This window comes from Protopterus annectens, chromosome 12.part0 (genome assembly GCF_019279795.1).
Source record: "Protopterus annectens isolate FY-2018-M chromosome 12.part0, PAN1.0, whole genome shotgun sequence".
In the NCBI taxonomy this organism is placed as follows: Eukaryota; Metazoa; Chordata; order Ceratodontiformes; family Protopteridae; genus Protopterus; species Protopterus annectens.
In genome coordinates, this window is record NC_056746.1 from 549,286,683 (window position 1) to 549,307,997 (window position 21,315).

Genomic DNA, 21,315 nt, shown 5'->3' on the forward strand with positions numbered 1-21,315 from the left:
TCCATCTCTCGTCAGTCTTCCACCTATTTCTAATGCACAGACATGCATAGCACTCATTTTAATCCAATCCCCACACATAATGCACTGCTCATTCTTGATATTGTGCTCTGTCCTCAGTACTTTGTTACTTTATGTTGCTTATGTCTGATTCAGAGTATGGCTAGTTTATGCATACTACAGCATATCTAGAGTATAATTTTGTGGCATATATCACTTTTTGTTTGATATGTACTTCTTTATTCTGATCAGTACTTAAGAACTCAGGATCTTCATGTAACACCTCCTCCACTACTGAGCCTGCCATTTGCTTCTCCTGAATTTGCCTATCCTGCATGTAACTACATATCAGAATATTGTGTAACATTATACACATTGCAAAGATTTTACTGCACATTACAGCATCATATTGCAGCACATCACCATATATGTCCAGACAGTGGAAGCGATCCTTCTGCAGGCCAAACGCACACATTCAACAGTGACCAAGTCCACGACAGGGGAGTGTTATAGCTATTACCTGCCATGATCTGTGGGCTTCTAATTGGCATCATTAGTCATGGCTCCAGGGCATATCCATCATCACCAATAAGATGTCGCTGGTGAAAATCATCTCTGCACAAATAGCTGGTATTAGTTGCACATATGTCATAGGCATGGTCTGGATGGCCTGAAGACACATTCTATATAATTTTCTGTGAATTAGATACCACCTGGCAGTTAACAGAGTCAAAACCTTTGTGCTTGATATACCCTGCCTCCAGGTAGGGCCTTTATTGCAATACGAGTGTGGTATATGGCACCCAAGATTGCAAGAAAAAGGACTATGTCATAAATAGCCCACATGGTGTAACATTTCTCCTCAGTGTTATGCAGAAACTGCATATGCTCTACTACATGTTGTAGTATTGTATCAAGAAACTGATGGAATATCGTTGAGGCAGATGCCTGAAATACAATCACTGTGTCATCTGCTGGCCGTTAAAACTGTGTAACTAGTATTCAAAGAGCCACATGTGCCTTGGTGTCACCAGAGATAGGTACTTCATGCATCGCACAGGCCTGAATGTGAAGGTGACACATCACAATCAGCTCCTACCTGATACCTCTATCCACAAAGTAACAGTAATAGTCCATAATGTCTGTATCATTGAAAGCATAGTATGTTAAGCATAAATAAGTGACTTATCACTGATGATGTCAATGACATGTGACACTATGTCTACCAGTAATAACAGCTTCTTGTATATGCATATTTACTAGTGTGGTGGTTACCCCACACGTTTCAATGATCTGTCTTTTGTAAATTCAAGGTTTTGCTGTAGTCAACAGTGCTGGGGAAAGTATCTCTCAGTGCAAAATATATAGGTTTCTGAATTACCCCTCCATATTGTTTACCATTATTTGCATACACAGTTGTCCATATTTTAATACTGTTGCTCATTTCCATCTCATTATATCTCCTCTTGTATATTTTGGAAGTCGCACTGTTGATCAATATTCCACGGTTGTACTCAGTGTGTCTCTGATTCACCTCCACTCTTCTTGAGGCTGCCTTTTGTGCCAAATTAGCAAAAGTGATATGAGCACTGTTTCTGAAGCTCAGGGGCTGACATAATCATTTTATTGATGAAAGAATGAATAAAATTATTTCAACTTTCAGTTAATCAATTTTCAGCAGACAATATGCATTTCAACATTAACAAAAGTAAGAATCATCACTAACCACTTATAAAAGTTTCACTGTCCACGGCGTTACTGTAAATTACATCACTCATATTTTCTTAGTGAACTGAGTGTAACATCCTACTTTTTTAAAACTATCCAAATCTAAAAGCAGTAAATGTTTATCAGAGTGGGATTCCTGAAATATTCATTACATTATTATAAGTAGGATCATATTATGCATTGTTCTAGCCTATAAAGTCATCAAAAGAAAATAGCAAAGGTAAATTGCTAGCAGTCTAAAATCTTAAAGTGAACGTGACACTTTTCCTCCTATTTCTCGTTTGCTAGTAGAAGCCACCTTGTCTATGACAGTTTTGTCATTGCTTCCAACCAGATTGCTGAAAATTTTGTTGTTGCTTACCATCGCCTGTAAAACAATAGCCATGTCTTTGATTATCCAGAATTATTTCTAAATTCATAGATGTACCAAGATGCAGTTCTCTCAGCAACTGGCATACTTCTTGCCACAACATTCTTGTGTAAGGAACTCAAAAACTAAGAAGCTGTAGACAACATTATCACATCGACTGAGCCTACCCAAGAGCTTCTGACCCTAATGCACCACTCTTAAAGGCTGAACATTTACACCAGAAAATACATTTTCATGGGAATAGCCATTGGTATCACACTCCATATGTTTGTGTTTAAATTTTATTAATAATTAAATAAGATTAAATATTTTCATTGATGTCCAGCATAATCCATGAAATGACAGCAGCATTTCAATTATTTATCAAGCAATTTTATTCTGTCTGATAGGGTTATGCCCTAGTAGAATTTGAATCCAATTTAATGGACATTAATATTCTGCAGCAACCCATCTTAAAGATAATAGGCCCAGTTCATAAATGCCTGCACATTGTGCTAAACCCATGAGCACAGTAAGGCAGTGTTTAAGGAAATTAACAAATCAGGAAACAGCAGCACACATCACCACTGAATGCAAAACAAGTGTTAGCAGCAGAATATGCTAATCACTGTATAATCAGCTGTGCTGTAGGTTAATGAAACAAAAAAATCATGGTGAAGCTATACAGAAACATATAAAAAGAACACAAACACGTTGCACTTTCTTTAGCTCAATATACCAACACATGCTAGAATATAGTCAAAGGATAACTTTGAAAAAAGATTTTTGGTGTTGCCGCTGCAATTATAAGCCATTATGAGCAACATGTTCTCATATAAGGTGCTGCTTATCCTGCTGCTGTCAGACCATGGTCTAGAAGACTTAGGGTTTTCAAACCAATTTGATTTACCATAGACTACATGAACATTTAATACTGGAGAGCTACAAAATTGAGAGCGATACTATGCCAGAAATAGTGGATATCTGCTATCGTCTTCTGAGGCCCCATTAGAATTATGGAGAACCTATCCCAGTGGAAACTAAGGTATGTGCAGTTTTACATATATTAGCTAGAAGGATTTTTCAGTGATCCACAGAGAACACAGTGGGGGGTATACAGGCCTCTGCCTCAAGAATATTCCACAATTTACTAAGTGCAATGTTGCAACATGTGGGGGAGCACATCTGGTTTCCACGTACCCCAGAGGAGACAGCTACCACCATGCAAAATGTCTATACCATAGCACAATTCTTCTGAGGTACTAGGGCCATAGACTGCACCCACTTGGTTAACTGGGAAGGAAGGACATGAAAAGAAAAGGTTATCACTCCATCTTCTCTCAAGTGGTCTGTAATTCACAAGGTAGCATCTATAATGTGTGTGCAGGTCACCCTGGCAGTTTCCATAACTTCCATATATGGTACACCTGTGACCTGTACATAACATTTTTCAAAGTCTGACTTTCCACAAGAAAACTTAATGAGAGATGCAGGATTTGCACTAGAACACTGGCTCATGACTCCTATGAGAAACCTACCCAACCCTGCTGAACAAGGTAACAATACTGCACACATATACACTAGAAATATCGCAGATTGCATATATGGGATGCTCAAATCTTGGTTCCACTGTCTGCATACTTCTTGAGGTGCCCTGCGATATGATCCCACCACCTCTGCCAAAATACTAACTGTGCCATCTTACAAAACATTATACTCAGACAGCATTTGCAGCAAGGTGCCCTAGGACAGAGACCGTAGTTCCTAACACCATAAACAGGACCAATAGACACAGATGAGGGTTCAGATGACAAACCTACTGCTGAGGACAATCATGGTAGACAGAGATGTGCACACTATACCATGACACTGGCTAAGAGGCAGCAAATAGCACACACACTCACCACTTAATCAAAAAAAAAGAGCTAAGCAGAAACAAATAACAATGCTAATGCATAAAATAAGCCAGCCTTTGCTTAACCACACTATAGTTGGCTTCCTTGAACATCAGACATACACAACCCCAAACTATGATATTCTAAGCAGTGGTAACAAAGGTGAGAGATGAACCTGTAATAAACAGATCATACTTACATATGTTTATGTATTGTGAACAGAAATATCATAACAATGACTGATATATATAGCAATTACAGACAAAGCCAAATATGATGCATTCAAATGAAACATATTTTACTTGCATATGTGGTATGGTTCACCCTGTGCCTTATTCATAAGCAGCCCCATGTCAAACAATCCAGCAGGGGGCTAAGGCAATGTCAGAATCAGCAGCACTGGTAGATGATCAACCATTGCTGTACAACCTTAGGACTACAGAAGAAAAGACAATTAACTGAGACTCAAATGACAAATTACAATCCAGCCGTACAAAGAAAAAGGTATTTTACAAAAACGCACATTACCTGCTCACTATGTGAATCAGACATAAGTAGCCAAAGTCAGGTACCCGAGCAGGGGTCAGGGCATTTCAGGATCATCTGCACAAAGAGCTGAGCAAGCTGTACTACGTAAGTAATACTACTTTACTACTAGTAGTATGACTAGTTATAGAACTCTAACCACTACAATTAATAACATGAATGTAGTTAAGCAGTCTAAACAAAATTTTAAAATGATTATGTATCCTAATGAAACATAACATTGGACTAAACAAGCATTAGTTTGGCCACTGTATGCCTCAGAGTTCTGCAACCCTAAATCACAGAATTGTGCAAAGTGCAAAGCTCACTCATCATCATTTGCACAGTGAGTGTGTGTGTGTGTGGGGGGGGGTTTACAGGAGGGTAAGACTGACATAAAAGAAGTGTGTGTGAGTGTGAGAGATTAGGTCACAGCAAGTATGCACTGTCAGGGCCAGTGTGAGCTTCATGACACTTATGATACCATTACCTCTGTGGTGTCATTCGTTGATATATAGTTCTATGTACTGTGCACTCAGGCAGGTGTTTGAGACTGGCAGTGTGTAACTACCTAGTGTGTAATTGAATGCTAATTGGAAGGAGTGCCTTCTACAACAGAATTGATGTTTACAGTTTGACTTACTGGAAACATTGACAACTGGGGAAACAAAGGGCAAGTTTTATATTCCCTTTAACAGAAATTATATGCATTCAAACACAAAGCATGGATTATTCCTTCAAGCTTGTGTTGTCTGAAAACTGTGATGTGATTTCTTGTGTGGCATCATCAGGTAGTGCACAGGTCAAGAGGAACATGACACAGATTACATATGTTTGAATCCAATAGTGTATGCCTTTTGTTTTTTTGTCCATTATATATTGGCAACAGGCAAGAATGACATATTCAACAGATCCTGATGTGTGTCATGCTACATAGTGGCAAGAACAAGTGTTACAGGACTTGTGTTATTATATTTTGTTATATTTTTCAGATGGGTAGGTAATGTTCATCTAGTAATTGATGTACCTCCTTATGAGCATGCCCAGTATAATGATGTATGCATAACTGTTAGCACAATGAATCACAAGTAATAAATGGTGGGGAATAGTTATTGTCATTTTTTATATTGTGCAAAAAAAGTTGAGACTCTCCCCGGGATTCATTAAAGTTAAACTCTGTTCAGGAACAGTGTAGCAGCTCCTGCATGGAGTTTGGCCGCTGAGCGATTCAGCAAACAGCTGATCCGACGTGCACGAGCCTGTCTACACCGTTCCTGCACGGAAGACCATGCGGTATGCTAATCTCCTCATTTGCTGGTGAAAACCATGCAAATGAGGTGAATTAGTGATTCAGGAAGCCTGCCAGGTCTCTGTGCAGGAAAAGTGTCAGTGCAGAAATGTGCTCAGTTACTAACTGAACACATTTCTGCAAAAAAGAAAATGGAGGCATGACAACACATATAAAAGCATGTATACACATCTGTAGGCATGCCAGTGGCCAAATATATGGCCATTGGCATGAATAAATGTTTAATTTTAATAAAAAATATATTTTTTTGTGGCCGATCTCGGATGTTTAAGCATAGCACAGCAGCGGGCAAACACGATTGTGCCGAAAAAAAAAATGTGAAAACCCAAATTTAAAGAAAATCTGCATTTTGCACTTATAGTCTATGGCATGCAGAATCAAAACAATACTAGGGAACAGTGGTTGTCAAGGGGGAAGGCTCCATGTCAGTGCAGTATCTATGTGCTAAGGGAGTGGGGTGTGCAAATGAAGGAAAATTTACCGAATCATAAAATATTCTAATCCCAAAACCTGCACCTAACCGTGTAGGAGCTAGAACACGATCGTGTAGGCAGGAGGAGCAACTAACATGTAAAGTGGGTGTGTCATGCTTGTTGTAAACACATCGGAGCACTGTCACCTGGGTTTGTGCTTAGCTAAGTCCAGCTAAGCAAGGGGTGTGTCTAAAGTTGTATAACTTTGTTTACTCCAGCTAAACACGTTTGTGCGGCATGCACCAGGTCTTAAAAAAAAAAAAAAAAAAAAAAAAAAACATAGGAAATGGCAGCAATGTGTATATGTAAGCAAAGGGGTGTGTCCAAGGCTGTTTACCTCACCTAAAAGGATGTGTGCAGTGTGCACCAGGATTTAAACCACAAAAATAAAAAAAAAAAATACAGGAAATGGCAAGTGGAACAAGAAAAAAAGGGAAATAGCAGAATAGAGGCACTCAAATACAAGTAACAGAGCTGGCAGATGGAATGTATCTTACTCAGCTAATCACACAGGCAGCATCTGTAGCACACCACTGTAAACTATGCAGACACCTTTCAGTCTGTTTTTTCCCACAAACTCTACACCACCGGTGCACACATATAGGGACATTTTACCTGACAAAACTAACAAAATGTTAGGGGCTGCTGTTGCTCTCATACATCAGTATGTGCAAGAGGCTGAGGGTGGTGAAGAGGACAATGATGGCAACCACCCCAGACTTATGAGGAAGAGGAGAAGAGTGTTCAGACCCAGGGTAACCTACCAGGGGCTACATGATATGGAGATAGTAGAGCACTACAGGGTGGACAGAAACATACTCCAGCAAATTGTGGAGCTGTGCCAGCCTCACCTCACAACCAGAATACTAGCTACAAGTTCTTTCCAAAGACCAACTGGGGATATCATGGGAGTCTCACAGGCATCTGCATCCAGGATACACCATCAGTTCCTGGATGCCATGTGACCACATGCTGAGGAGCACATTAAATTCCCCATCACCCGTGAGGAGAGGACCCACAATATGTGTCTCCTCCATCATGTAGCAGACTACCCAGAGGTACTGGGTGCCATAGACTGCATGCACATCCACTTCAAAACACCACCTGGTGATCGGGGTATGGTCTATATAAACCGCAAGGGGTTCCACTCCATCAACTTCCAGGTCATGTGGGATGCCCAGGGCATTATCATGAATGTGTGTGCTGGCTGCCCTGGAAGCTATCACAACTACCACATCTGACATTCCACACAACTGTATCAGTGGTTTTCCAGAGCAGGGTATCCTGTATGGCCATTTAGTGGGGGATGCTGGCTACACACTGGAGCCATGAATGATGACGCCCATCAGAAATGCATACACATCCACACAAGAACGCCATAATGTGGCACACACAAACCGGGATCATTATAGAGCATGTGTTTGGGATGCTCAAGTCATGGTTCCACTGCCTTGAAATATTCGGTGGACCCTTGCAGTACTCTCCAGCCACATGTGCACACATGTTCATAGTATGTGACATGCTACACAATATGATCCTGTGGAAACAGCTGTAGCAGGAACAAAATTGGGAAGAGCCACACAGCCCCCCCCCCATTGCCAAGGCCTCCACTGGCAGAGTGACTCGGAGGAGGAACATCCTGATCCTGCCCCTGTAGGCAGATGGAGGCATGCCCAGTATGCCCTGGCCTTGGCAAAAAGGCAACACATAGCACATACACTGACAGTGTAGGGCCCCGGGACTGATCTCTCTCTGTCTAACTCACACACACAGTAAAATGGATGCTAAACATCACACCACCTATACCTGGCCATGTATAGGCAGTGTATTGCATGCATCCAACATAGTCAGCCCTCAAGCACCACCCTCACAACAGCTGCAGGCACAAGGTAAGCCATTCTCAGTAACAAAATGAACTAATGGAGTGGAATTTTCTGATAGCATATCTATGGTATTGGTCAAGCATGTAAAGGAATGGGGTAACTAAATGAGATAGCAGCAGACAACTGACAGCTCTGTGGGACAGCAGGATGTGTATCCCCAGTACTGCCCTACCCACACTATGCAGTACCACCCTAGTCGACAAATATCACTGCAGTATATGTGGTGAGCCAAATAACGGGGGGGGGGGTCATAGCTCACATGCATGGATATCAAAGTGGGAGTCCCATACCCACCACCAACCCCACACAGCAGATCAACTGTAGACAACCATACAGAAATACCTGGCAAAGGCCCCCACATGGTGACATCCTTGAAATTCCCACCCACAGACCTTTACACAGTGATATCAAAGCAGGTCAGGCAGTGGCAGTATGGCTTTGAAAGGTAAGAAGTCTGAAACTAGAAATGTCAATGCCAGAACAATCTGACTTGTGGTTGATACTGTTATGCTGGCAGTCTGAAAGGTAGGGCAAACCACTATGCTACATGGGACCAAAATGTTAAGCAAATATCACCACAGTCTGTGCAGATGTGTATTATGTACAGTCATGTCACCCCCCCCCCCAGTCCCATAGAAATACAGTAACATGTTCCTAGACTTAAGCAGCATCCAGCTGTCACCCAAAGTGATGGCACAATAGTAACAGAAAGCAATTGTCAGGAACATCCACAGTCAACTTATTGGTGCCATCCCAGGGGTATCTCCTGCCAGCAGCCTGGGAACATATGATTATCCAAATGCACTGCCCTGCTACATATGGCCTACATCTGTCACACCTGGCCTACAGACATCTGGCAAATGCCTATGCCTCACCCGCAGTGCCCTTTAGGGAGTGCCATGGGGTCCATAACACAAACATAACACAGTCCACAAAATGCAAAGAAAGGCCATGCTGACAACTGGTAGGAGCAAGCCTGCCAATCTCAGGGAGACAGAAATTGGGACAAAGCCATGAATAATGGGGTGATGAAGATCCAAAGAGAACAATACCTATGAAATGCTGCTCTAACAATGTTATAAAGTTGATGGAATGATTTGTAATAGCATGGAATGTCTAACGAGTATGACGTCTGAAACTGCAATGTCAACTGTCAGTAATATCTGACTTTAACCCTGAGTGACTTGCAAAACACTTTTGTTGGAGAACCACACTTGTTTGGGTAACCAACAAGATATATGAGTCATGAATGTTGACATTCTGTGATACTCTGTACAGTTGACAGGCAAAGCTAGGAGTTTAAACATGGGAATGCACTTAAACATGGGAAAGCACTCACTTCAGGCAGGTCTAACCCTGGAAGATGGTGACATGTCTGCACCCACAGGACCCTGGACTACAGCCATGGGGAGTAACACACCCCTCCCTGATCACTCATCCTATGCAACATCCTGACTCCAACATGTGGCCATCCGAGCAAAATGATGTGGGCCATACATTTATGTGTGACAAACACACACCTCTAAGCTGGTCAAACAGTCTGGCACACACAAGACCCTCTATATGCAGTCAACCATTGAGGAGAGCCTAATGCAAAGTACTGGTAGCAACAGGCAAGCATATTTACCAAGGACACATCCCCCAACATATCCTATCCCCTACAAATCTATCTGGAGTCTGCCTGTCACCCTGATCCTGCCTGACTTATATTATCCAACTGTGGATTGGAAATCAGACCAGGCCAGAACATAAATGCACAGAGATTCCATCATTGTAATATATCACCAAGGTGCTGGACCATTTCCACAGCACCAGCAGTCAATTGCTTACAGGCACACCCCTCAACAGACTGGATTGTGAAAGAATTCATAGCATTTGGCCCATAAACCTTGTGTGTGCACCATCCATTCTGTATTCCTCTGGTAAATCACTCTGATGATCTGAGTAGGTATGTCACGAGGTACTGAAACAATATATGACAGTGTCAAATGGCATATATGACAGATGTCTGCTAAAACAAGCCCTGTAACCCTAGCAACCCATACATTACTGAGAGAAATTGTCACAATCATTGTGTAGCCCATTGTTGCCACATTTTGATAGGCTATCCCCAGATATCCTGCACCAACCAGTTAAGATGCATGGCTGTAGCACAAAACAAACTGGACTGGAATACAATCCCTGGAATGGAGTCCCACATGTACTATAGAAGGACACACTGGGCATGGTCATACACTTAGAGAAATGTCAGTAGGATTTAAGAATAAACAGTCCTTCCCCACCCAATGCACTTCACATTGCACCACATTAGCAGTCCTGAAGATGTATGCCACCATAGAAGTCACTTTTGTTAGGCCTAGCCCCATAAACTCTGTGGCATGTGCGATAACTGTATAACACTATAGTACAAATAACTAGTTAGGTAGGAGCTCTAATCTAAGTCCTGGCAAATGTAAAAGTGTGAGTATGTGTGTGTGTATGTGTGTGTGTGTGTGTGTGTGTGTGTGTGTGTGTGTGTGTGTGTGTGTGTGTGTGTGTGTGTGTGTGTGTGTGTGTGTGTGTGTGTGTGTGTGTGTGTGTGTTCACAACTAAAAACTTTTGGGTCTATTCAAACCCAGTACACTTCCCCTTTCCCAACATTAGCAGTCCTGCAGATATCAGTTATCTTACAAGTGCCTTCCATCAAACCTCAGCCCCATAAGCTCTGTGGTGCATGCAATAACTGCATAACATGGCAGTACAAATAACTAGTTAGGTAGGAGTTCTAATCTCAGTTGTGGCAGATGTAAAAGTGTGTTACAATTAAAAGCTTTTGGGTCCATTCAAACCCAGTATACTTCCCCTTTCTGTACTTTAGCAGTCCTGCAGAAAGTCATCTTAGAAGTGCCTTCCATCAGGCTTCAAACCTATAAGATCTGTGGCACATGTGGTAACAGTGTAACACGATAGTATAAATAACTCATAAGGTAGGAGTTCTAATCTCAGTTCTGGCAAACATAGGCATGTGTGTATGTGTGTGTGTGTGTGTGTGTGTGTGTGTGTGTGTGTGTGTGTGTGTGTGTGTGTGTGTGTGTGTGTGTGTGTGTGTGTGTGTGTGCACATGTGTGCAAGAATGAGGGAGTTGTGTGTTTGTTTATAGGTGAAACAGTTTTATGCCACTCCCACCCACAGTATCAGTTCAGATGATGTTAGTCTCTTATCAGCAACCTTGGCCAGCTGTCAGCCCTGTAAGCTCAGTAGTGTGTGTGATAAATGCTTAACGCTATAGTACAAATGATTAGTTTGGCAGGGGTTCTACTCTTGTATCAGGCAAATGTGTGTGTGGGTATGTATGTTTGTAAGTAGAAGTGTTTTGATATGTTTCCCACCCACTGCCCTACTTTATCAGTCCTGCTGATGTCATTCCCAGTATCAGCACCTTTGGCCAAGTCTCAGCCCAGTAAGCTATGTAGCTTGTGCAGTAACTGCGTAACACTATGGTACAAATCACTAGTTATATAGAGGTTCTACTATGTGTGTCTATTTGTAGGACAAAGTATTTTGATAAGTTTAACACTCACTGCACTACTTTATCAGTCCTGCTGATGTCATTCCCATTATAGGTTCACATGTGTGTAGTAGGTAATGAACCAGGAGCCTTAACAAGCCTAACACATAGAAGGGACCTGCCATTGTGCCACCCAATGTTACGTCCCAGTGTCTGTATCAAGTATAGCCACTGCAGTGATCCTTGGGTTGAACTGTCTATTACCCATCCACTTATCAAGAATCCTCTGGAACTGGGTCAGCTAGGTGTTTTGCATGACATTTATGGGAAGTGTATTACAGGGCATGTGCAGTCTCTTGGTGAGGGGACCTCTCCTACCAGCATGTTGTGGTGATTGTGGTACTGAGGTAGCGGTCTCTACAGTGTGTGGTGTGGATGCATGTATATGTAGCATTTCTAAACCAGCTGGGTCAGACATGACTTTGTAAGTCAAGCACAGATAACTGCTAATTAGGTGATATGACACAGAAAATAGCTTAGGTCTTCTGAGTCTGTCTATTTAGGATGTGTGTTTAATGCCTAGGAACCCCTTTGTGAGGTGCTTCTGTAGCTTCTCCAGCTCTAGCAGGTGTCTATTGAGGTACATGGCAAATAGTCCATAACACTTGGGGAGTGGTCTAATGAGGGAATAGTAGACAGAGATTATTACCTCTGTCTTCCTGGATGCAAAACCCTTGGTAATGCAATGTGCCATATAGAAGGACTTCCTGACTACAGTAACAATGTGGTGCTTGAAGGAGAACTCGCTGTCAACCTGTGTCCCCAGATCTCTTATACTGCCTACAGTGCTCATTTGGCTCCCATTGATGTGGAACCTACTGGGAACTGAGTGTCTTACCAAAGGGGATGATGATGCATTTTGTGGTGTTAAGCGTCTGGACATGGTTTTCACAGCACTCATTGGTCTCAGTGAGTCCTTTCTGTAGGATGTCTGCATCACTTGTGGAGTTCATGATAGCTGCCAGCTTGCAGTCCTCTGTGAATTTGGTCATCCAGAGTTCCTCTATGTTGGTCTGGACTCCTGAGAAGTAGATGCTGGGCAGGACACTATCCAGTACTGATCCCTGTGGGACTCCACTCGTGACTGCTTGCCAGTCTGACTTGGAGTTTGCCACTGTCACACTGTGTGTTCTGTGAACCAATTTGCAAACCACCCACTGATATAGGGGTTGATGCCTAGTTTGTTGGGTTTACCAATAATCCTTGACTGAGGGATGTTATCAGAAGCCTTGGGCAGATTAAGGTAGGCAGTATGCAGTGCCTTACTGTCATGAACAACCCTGGTGACTCACTGACAGACATCAACCAGGTTGAGCAGGCATGATCTGCCATTCACAAAGCCAAACTGTGTGGGGTCCAGAGTTAGAAGATCACCCATATCTTGGTCAGTCAGGTCCCTGATGATGCACCCATACCCATACATAGTAGATTTGGCAGGCTAAGGGCCCAATAATCTCCATGGTCTGTAGATGCTACCTCCTTATGGAGAGGGATGACTGCAGCAGTGTGCCTTTTTGGAAGGACAAAGCCTGAGATGAGGCTGTGACTAATCAGGGCACACATATGTTGTGCCAGGTTACTTTGTATAGCATGTAGAATACAGCCATGAATATGTTGGGGTCCCATGGAAGCTGTATCCTTGCATGTGAACAGTGCAGGTCTAACCTGGCCTTCAGTAATGCTGGGTGCCTTGGCATTCATCTGCCATTGTGATTGTCCCCTTGGGGGGGGGTAAAGCTGACACTGAATGTGTTGTCAACACTGTGGTCAATATCTGTTGTGTCAGGATAGGAATCAACATGGTGCAGTAACTCACAGCACTTGTGGTTGTTGCTGTGGAGGTTCGTGATATAACTATCAAAGGATTTTGTGATTGTTGTCAGTGTCTGCTGCAAGTCTGCCTTCATAGCTCCCCGTAGATGATTCCATGAGGGATCTCAAGTAGTGTTGAGGCTAGTAAGGAGGTTCACCAGTCCTGGGACACCACCATTTTCTGCAACAGTGTCTTCCTTCTGTTTCACACTATAGTAATGGCAGGGGACCATCACAATGGCTTCCTGTGTTTGGAGGACAATGTCTGTGTTCTGTTGGCTATGGCTAGTGCCATGCATCCATGTACATCTGTGTGCAGTGCATATGTGTATGATGTGACAGTCATGTAGCTATTTCCCATTGGCATGGGTGCAGTGAAGTTATCTGCCCCCTGTTTTTATGACTGCAATGTCAGCATTGGAGAGGTTTTGCAAGGTGGTTACCTTTGTGAGGGGGTGTGGGTGAGATGTTGAGCTCCATGTTGATTACATCATGCTTGGATCTGACCAGGTAGGGATTGTCAATTGTGGTTGAGCAACAGTCCCATATGTAAGTAATCAACACAGGTCAAGGTTGCTGCATCCTCTATTGGGTGTCAGTATGAGTCAGTCCAGGGCAGTGGAACTGATTAATTCCATGAAGGGCTGGGGCAGTGTACTGGTGCTTGACTACTTTCCCCAGGTGAGGGAGGGGTAGTTGAAGTCTCCAACTATGTCAGTGTTTGGTTGGACCTTCAAAGATACCAGGGTCTTGAGGAATGTGCATTGACAGTCTAGAGACATAGCTGGGGACCACTAGCAGGCTATAGTGTGGATTGCACTATTTCCCAAAGTCAGTTTTACCGGAAGTACCTCCGATGCATTATGATGAGATATTATTCTGGAGGTGTGCATATCCATTATGGATATGGAAACAACACCACCTGTGGAGGTGTGGTCCATGTTTTGTCGCTGACAGCTGTGGAATGCATCATAGCCTGTTAATGCAGGGCTGCTTTCTGCTGCTGTGAACCACCTCTCAGTTACAGCACAAATGTCAATGTCCTCCACTCTGAGGAGTGCTTTGAGTGATTGCATCTTGACAGTTAGATGTCTATTGTTGAGCAGGGTGAGCCCCAGATTGCATACGTGTCTAGCTGTTATGGTGGTAATTTGATTTGATTTGGAACACTACCTAATAAGGCGCTTTAGGGGTGGCAAGATACTTACCCTGTACCTGGAAACCCAGGGCTGACACATTTAAGACATCTCTGGCAAGGCATTGAGGTCTGTCAATCATGTTATCCCAAGCAGAGATATACGGGATCCCCGAGAATGACACACACCATGTAAGCCAATGTTGCAGTCAATTATCTGTTGATAATACTGCAGCATCATTCTGGGTGATGGCAGTATACTGCTCAGGGCTACTGTCACACCTGTCTGGACCACATAATCTGAGTGTTCAACCATGTCTCTTTTCATGTAGCCCAGGGAGGTGTGTCTCAGGTCATTCACACCCACATGGATGATGACACAGTGATACTTGTAGCTGTTGTGGAGTGGCCTGACTGGGTGTGTCATGTGTTGGATGTTGGCATGTGATATACAGTTGGCTGTTACCTCCTCCATAATCAACATAGTGAATGGTACATATGTGTGCCACAGTACTGAGTCACCCATGATCACTGGATTGTGCAAAGTGGTCAGAGCATGTGGCTCTGTCTGTAGTGACTAGGCCAGCTACTGGAATATTGTACATATCCATATGTTACCTGTGCATATAACTATGATACACATTTTATCTTGTAAATGTAAGACAACTATACAGAGCATGTGCAGAGTAAAGTACTGCTGCAAATGTGTGTCTTGAACTGCACGTTATCTACTGAGCTCATACCATTCAACTGTCTAGTGTTCTGCACAGTGACCATATGCGTGCCTCAAATTTGCAGTCATTTACCTATAGAGTTGTGTTATGTCAGTAAAATCCTTGCCAAATCTGTGAAGACTGACTGTCCTAGTGCTGCTGGCCTTCATTCCTCTTCTCTCTAGAGCATATGTCCACCTCTCCAGTGTCTCCAAAAGCTGTTCCCTGCTCTCAATTCAGATCACAATGTCATCTGCAAACAACATAGTCAATGGGGACTCCCATATGATCTTGCCTGTCAACTATCCATCACCATTGCAAATCAGAAAGGGCTCACAGCTAATCCCTGATATCATCCCACCTCCAACTTGCACACATCCATCACTCCCAATGCAGACATCAATGCTGTCACACCACCCTTGCACATATCCTGTACCACTCTTACATATATATTTCCACTCATCAATTCATCAAATAATACAACAACTCCTGTCTTGGCACACTGTCATATGGTTTCTGTAAGTCCAGAGAGATATAGAGCAACTCCTGACCTTCTCTGTATTCCAGCAGTAACAGTTTCAGAACAAACATCACATTTTTCAGTGCCTTTTCCATGCATGACACCACACTGCTGACCAGTACTCCTCACCTCCCTGCGTAACCTAGCTTTCACTACTCTTGCCCATAACTTCATGCTGTGAATGGTAAATGTTATCTCTCTGTAGATTTCACAGCTCTACAAATCAACCCCATTCTTAACACCATACCCAAGCACTTTCTAACCACTCCTCATGCAATGTGACACTCCCCAAGATATCAACAAACAGTCTGGCTAACATACCACTGCCATTTCCCCTAAACAACCCCATGCTTCCACAGGTGTGTAATGTGGACAAACAGGCTTGCCAGTATTCATCCTCTTCATAGCTATCCTTACATCCTCCTTGTTAACCCATTGCACTTCCTGATTCACCATACCAACATCATCCAACCATCTCTGTCTCATTCTCTTCATTCATCAGCCTCTCAAAGTACACTGTCCATGTGCTCAACACACTCTCCTAGCTTGTGAGTGCATATACCTCATCATTCTTTATCACCCTTATCTGCTGCACATATTTCTTAGCTCAGTGCTCTGTTCAGCTAATTGGTACAATTCCTTTCATCCCTTCTTAGTGTTCAACCTGTCATTGAACTCTTCATATTCCCATTCTCAGCCTTTGTCACCTCTCTCTTTGCCATACACATCACCTCCTCATGCTCCTGACTACTTTCCTCATCTCTCTGACAATCCCACTCCTTATTACCCAACCTCTGTCTCTGTATGCTGTCTAATAATTCCTCAGTCCACAGACAGGTGTCCTTGTACTGCTTTCTCCATTCACATGTCACCCCAAGCAACCATCTAGCTGTCTTCCTTACCAACTCTGCTGTACTTAACCAGATATTTGTTAGATTGTCACTGCCACCCAGTGCCCATCTGAACTCTTCCCTGAACTCCACCTCAGAAGCACACTTTTTCAATTCACACCATTTGATCCTTGGTTCTGCCCCCACACTTCTCATCTCGATCAGCGACACCATCTCACATACCAATTTTGCTGCCTAAATACACTTTCCCCTGTCACCACTTTACAGTCTCCAATCTACTTCAAACTGTCCCTCCTACATTGGATATTTTCCACCTGCGTGCATCTTACTCCACTCTTGTATGTCACCCTATGCTCCTCCCTCGTGTTATAGTGCATATTCACCACAGCCATATCCATCCTTTTTGCAAACTCCATTACCATCTCAGCATTTCCACTCCTTTTAACACCATACATATCCATCAATCCCCCATCCCCTCTGTTCCCTTCATCATCATGACCATTGACATCTGCTGCAATGACCAGTCTGTTACCCTTGGGTGCAGTCATAACCACATCATCCAGCTGATGTCACATTTCTCCTTCTCATCCATTGCACAACCAACTTGCATTGCATATGCATTAACAACAGTCATCATTACACCATCACCTTACAGCTTCTGAAACATCACTCTATCAGACACTTATGCCATCCTCCAAAAACACTCTTGGCATATTGTTCCTTCAGCAGAAGCCCTAGCTCCTTTCACCTCCAGTCCACACGTTGATAGCACAATTGTGACCTGCCTACCATACACCCAGCCATAATCCCCTTCCATGTGGTTTCTTGCACACACACAATATGTCAACCATCCCCTGGCCATCATATCAGCTAGCTTGGTCCCTATATCATTCATACTGCCAACATTAACAATTTTTATCCTCAATACCACCCTCCTAGCCTTTCTCCTCTCTTCCTGCCATATGTCTGTTGGACATCCTCCAGGGGATGCCTATCAGTGCAAAGGCTACTGTGCTATTGAATGGCTTAAGTATGTTACAGCAATACTGAGGCACTGTCACTAATGTCCCATTGCATCCATGTATGCATAGCATCCTACATATGTCCTACTGTAAAAGGTTGAGAGGGATGACTGCACAGCAAAAGTCTAAATTAAGTGTGCCATACTTACATAGAACATACATGTATTTGAGGTATTAGCTATGCACGTCAGTATGAACAGGTGTATGTGTCCACCTCATGAAAACAGGCATGGGATGCAAATGTAAGTTAAAACAGCTGTACATGTTGTATACATGTGTAATCTTAGTTACTGTGAACCCAAAAGAGTGACATTCCTACAGCTACTGGTTGTTGCATTGCCCTGACACAGCCACGGTTAGTACAATAAGCATGATTATCATTACTAAACTGGAGAGGTGTCCAACTGTGTTATGACTTTGTGGCCATGTCCACTACAAACAGCTGATTGAACACATACATGGCTGTATGGAATCACCAATACCTTACTTGTCATACCTGCCTCCACCAACATAGAGTAATCCCCTTTGCTGGACAGCAGCATTACACAAAACACAGACTTGGTCTCTATAGTGGCTGTACAGGGCAGAGTATAGGCAGAAACCAACCTGGCATCAAGTCTGCCATTGTCTGAACAAGCATATAAGGTCACAGGTGGATTACTGTAAGGCCAACTATGAGTACAAATTGGAGACATCCACCAGGGGCAATCACAAGGCCATCTTCCCATATGTCTGCAGTCTCAGAGGCAACATACCAACCCAACCTGTAATGGTGGCCAATCAAATCACATACAGACATAACATAACTACAGGAAACCTGATGCAGATAGGGTTAGGGCAACCATCCCCCCTGGCTCAGCATCACTATAGGTGAGTATGTACTGCACCCACACCACTCCCCTCATCACCAGTGAGCAGGTACATATTGCCTACTGAAAGGCAGCTAATATATGTATCCATGGGATGTCATATCATCCTTGTCTGCATTCTACATGAACTCAGGCATGTGCTCCCAGGTGTATTACACACTGTAGTCACACCAAGCTGCAGCACCATCTACACACCATCCACATGGAAGATGGCTAATGTCATCCATTTACACAGACCTGAATGAGGAATGATGGATTATGCAAACAACTTGCCCTCATGGTGGGTAATATGACTCATCAGGACCAGGAGCGCAATGCAACCTGATTCTGTGCTGATAGATTACAGGAGTATGGTGTGGATGTGAGTGGTGGCTACTGGTATGGTTGTGAGTGTTGGCTACTGGTATTCAAGGTACATGTGCAGGTACTGGACATACTGTTACCAAATGTATGGGGTCTTGGGATGTGTTTCCCTGTTAGTGTCTACCAGGTGCGATGTCATATCACTGGCAGGAGACCTTTTCACCAGCAGAATGCAACCTGATAATGGAAGCCATGATACAGAACCACACAGTACTGTTGGGTTGAAGCCAACAACATCTGCGGACGAGAACCACCCTGTGGGATGACCCTGCCCACACGGTAAATTAGATGGGTCTGCACACACCTACATATGAGCAGGTGCGACATCATGCCACCAACCTTATACGCTATGTCTAGCAAAGGGCTGCTGTGGCCAGGGACCCTAGAACCACAGGTGGGAGCCCAGCCATGCAGCCCCCACTGACACAAAATGAGGAGCTCCTTGCCAATTTTGGGCCAGCCATCACAACACCAGGGTACAAATCCCCATGTGCTGGAGGTGGGTGGCACCCACACAATAGGCAAGGAGCATACAAGTAAGCTCCCAGTGGGGATTAGTAGACTACTGTATGAGATATACTTGTATCTGTATGGTATCTACATGCATGTTTCATGTCAGATTGCAGCTGTGGATGGGGATTTCTAAAGCACAGAAGTGCAAATCTATGGTGAAGGACAGCAAATTGTGTAGTATTGGGTGTTGTACTATAAATGTGCAGACATGGTGCATCCATCCTTTACCAAGGGCACATGTGAGTCTGCTGACAATACCTCTCTCCCACAGCTACATAGATGCAAGGTGGTCAGCCTTAGGAGCTTAGGTTGAGGGTCACACTGTGTAAATGATATATGTGTCCTTTGGCATGTGCTATGTCGTGGTGTCTCAGTGGGTGTCTGTCTTGCTGGTCTGTGCTGTTTGTGTAAATGTTCATTGAGTGCCCCTGTGAAGGTTGGTGTGTGGCTTTTCAGTGTATGTCAGGGCTGTCATAGTGGGTGTTGTGGCAAGCTATGCAGCCCTCATGGTGTGGTGCAGGTGTTGATCTCATGCTCTTGACCAGCTAGTGCAGTCTTTTGCTGGAGAGTGCATACTTCCACATTTGATGATATAGAAGTATCTCTCACTGATCTGAGTGTTTGGAGTTTAGAGGAGAGGGTTGTCTGTGTACATGAGGCAGTTGCAACAGTGCCTCAGAAAGGACAAGTGCACCAGGTTAATGGGTGAAAGCACAGAAAATTGTACTTCAATCACGCCAACAGGGGTGGTCATAAGTAGTTGGTACTGGTGCTAATTCCATGATGAACAAGTACTGCTAATCGCTCCCAGGTGTAATACACTTATTGATACAATAAACTGTGGAAATGCAAAGCTATAATGCTATTTGAAGTGCAAGATAGAACGAACTAGCAAAATGTACAGGAGAAACTGAAGACAGACTTCCTGCCACATGTAATACTTTACCTCAGCTGTGCAGTTATCAGCACCTTTGGCTAGTTGTAAGTCCAGTAAGCTTTGTAGCACATGCAGTAACTGTGTACCACTATAGTACAAATAACTGGATAGGCAGGGGTTCTAATCTCAATGCTGGCAAGTGTGTGTGTGTGTGTGTGTGTGTGTGTGTGTGTGTGTGTGTGTGTGTGTGTGTGTGTGTGTGTGAGAGAATAATGTACTGTGTGGATTATGGCATTTTGACTTGTGTACTGCCCTTTACACTTCCTCTCACTCCATTTTAGTAGTCCTGTTGATGTCATTCACCTTAGAAGTACCACATGCTATGGCCATCAGTGCTGTTCAGCAGTACATCAGTACAGCAAGTCTTGTTCAGACATATGCTTTCAAACCCCTATTTTCCATTATTACAGACCACCTACTGCATTCAATTACTTGCTTACTTCTTTCATATACATTTTTTGTTTTCTGGATATTTCACAGATACACCATTTCTATTTTTTTCTCACACTACTTCAGCTTTGCACTGATGGACTGTCTATGACAGAGGTCGTTTGAATAGATGGCAGCTTGTCTTTTGTAGGTAATCCTCATGACCATGTGATGGCCTGAGCACCAACTGGTGTTCCCCAGTTGCTGATTGCATGCAGAACAGCTGTGTAGTTATTCCAATAGCCAATGCCATGGCAACACACTCCTATAATAGAGTACTCCATGTGGGCATTGGCCGTTTCCCTTAACTGTGAGTAAGTGATCCTGGAGGTGTGTGAGCTAATACCTCATACAACAAGACCCGTGGAGACAAGCCAACTAAATAGTAAAGATTCAAGACCTAGGGGCAGAATGTGAGTATTGTTGTTATATGTTTTGAATACTG